We start from the raw sequence: 2,500 nt of genomic DNA on the forward strand, positions 1-2,500 counted from the left end.
CTCGTTCGTTATCGGAATTAACCAGACAAATCGCTCCACCAACTAAGAACGGCCATGCACCACCACCCACAGAATCAAGAAAGAGCTCTCAATCTGTCAATCCTACCTGTGTCCGGGCCGGGTGAGTTTCCCCGTGTTGAGTCAAATTAAGCCGCAGGCTCCACTCCTGGTGGTGCCCTTCCGTCAATTCCTTTAAGTTTCAGCTTTGCAACCATACTTCCCCCGGAACCCAAAGACTTTGGTTTCCCGGAAGCTGCCGGAAAGGTCGTCATGGTAACGCCTCCCGATCGCTAGTTGGCATCGTTTATAGTCAGAACTAGGACGGTATCTGATCGTCTTCGAACCTCTGACTTTCGCTCTTGATTAAAGAAAACATTCTTGGCGAATGCTTTCGCAGTAGTTCGTCTTCCGCCGATCCAAGAATTTCACCTCTAACGGCAGAGTACGGACGCCCCCGTCTGTCCCTCTTAATCATTACCTCGTGCTCCGAAAACCAACAAAATAGAACCGAGGTCCTATTCCATTATTCCATGCAACACTATGCAGGCGAACAGCCTGCTTTGAACACTCTAATTTTTTCAAAGTAAACTTATCGGCCACCGCCGACACTCAGTCAAGAGCACCGACGGAGAACCGAAGGTGAGGCGAACGCAACCAGTGACACGCCTTGCGACGGACCGGCGGCGCTCGCCCAAAATCCAACTACGAGCTTTTCAACCGCAACAACTTTAGCATACACTGTTGGAGCTGGAATTACCGCGGCTGCTGGCACCAGACTTGCCCTCCAATGGATACTCGTTAAGAGTTTTAGGATGTACTCATTCCAATTACAGGGCCTCGTTAGAGTCCTGTATTGTTATTTTTCGTCACTACCTCCCCGTGTCGGGAATGGGTAATTTGCGCGCCTGCTGCCTTCCTTGGATGTGGTAGCCGTTTCTCAGGCTCCCTCTCCGGAATCGAACCCTGATTCCCCGTTACCCGTTATCACAAAGGTAGGCACGTAGCGTACCTTCGACAGTTGATAGGGCAGACACTTGAATGATACGTCGTCGGTGCAGAGACCGTACGATCCGCGTGGTTATCCAGAGTCATCAAACGTCACAGGACGAACCCGGTCGGTTTTGATCTGATAAAAGCGCGCCTCCCGAAGTCGGCGCTTAATGCATGTATTAGCTCTAGAATTACCACAGTTATCCACTTCGCTTACGAGACCAAATAAACCAAGACTGATTTAATGAGCCATTCGCAGTTTCGCTTTACGAGAACTCGTACTTGCACCTGCATGGCTTAATCTTTGAGACAAGCATATCACTACTGGCAGGATCAACCAGATAGCTGCGACAGCTGCGCTCGGCCCTTGCTGGGCCGCCCGGCGCGTGCTCGTCGCATTCGTTTAAGACCGAGGCGATCGCCTGCGGCCGTACTCAGCTTCGACAGTCGCTGGCCGCGACGTCCACGCTCTCGCCGGCAGTGCCAGGCGGAGCGATTTGCGTTTTTTCTTTGCTCGCCCTCTCTCGGGCTCGATCCATTCAGTTTCGCACAAACAAGAGCTCTGCCGGCCGCCTGCAGCGGTGCCTAAAACCCGGGCATAACAATGCGACCGTTCTGCTAGGCCGACAAGCGCTCAAGCCAGACGCTCGATCGAACGCCCCCTACATATTAGTCGAGACAACGGCTCGCTCATTAGCATCGCGTTTGTACTTTAACTTTTTTTGGCTCGGCTTCTTTCGACGCCGATGCCGGCGACGCAGCACTCTCTCGCCCGCCAGCCACCGAGAAAAGGGTGCGCTCCGACCGGCCCCGCACCGCTCTTTCTTGGCTCATTCGAAATTACTGTCTTTCGCTCTGACATGCCTTACCTAGGGTTAGGTTAGTATGCTTGCACGTTTGTACTTTAACTTTTTTTGGCTCGGCTTCTTTCGACGCCGATGCCGGCGACGCAGCACTCTCTCGCCCGCCAGCCACCGAGAAAAGGGTGCGCTCCGACCGGCCCCGCACCGCTCTTTCTTGGCTCATTCGAAATTACTGTCTTTCGCTCTGACATGCCTTACCTAGGGTTAGGTTAGTATGCTTGCACGTTTGTACTTAAACTTTTTTCGGCTCGGCTTCTTTCGACGCCGATGCCGGCGACGCAGCACTCTCTCGCCCGCCAGCCACCGAGAAAAGGGTGCGCTCCGACCGGCCCCGCACCGCTCTTTCTTGGCTCATTCGAAATTACTGTCTTTCGCTCTGACATGTCTTACCTAGGGTTAGGTTAGTATGCTTGCACGTTTGTACTTTAACTTTTTTCGGCTCGGCTTCTTTCGACGCCGATGCCGGCGACGCAGCACTCTCTCGCCCGCCAGCCACCGAGAAAAGGGTGCGCTCCGACCGGCCCCGCACCGCTCTTTCTTGGCTCATTCGAGTTTACTGTCTTTCGCTCTGACATGCCTTACCTAGGGTTAGGTTAGTATGCTTGCACGTTTGTACTTTAACTTTTTTTGGCTCGGCTTCTTTCGAC

The 2,500-nt window shown here is 53.3% G+C and overlaps 1 non-coding gene across 1 annotated transcript in view; it reads right to left on the reverse strand.

The window, feature by feature from the left end:
* The window catches only part of LOC144418513 (small subunit ribosomal RNA), a 1,810-nt gene extending 476 nt beyond the window's left edge, over positions 1–1,334 (reverse strand). The window contains exon 1 of the ribosomal RNA XR_013473503.1: positions 1–1,334. This exon is cut by the window's left edge and continues 476 nt beyond it. This is a non-coding gene — a ribosomal RNA (small subunit ribosomal RNA).
* Positions 1,335–2,500: the final 1,166 nt, after the last annotated feature.

The sequence above is a fragment of the Styela clava genome, unplaced genomic scaffold, assembly GCF_964204865.1.
Source record: "Styela clava unplaced genomic scaffold, kaStyClav1.hap1.2 HAP1_SCAFFOLD_187, whole genome shotgun sequence".
In the NCBI taxonomy this organism is placed as follows: Eukaryota; Metazoa; Chordata; class Ascidiacea; order Stolidobranchia; family Styelidae; genus Styela; species Styela clava.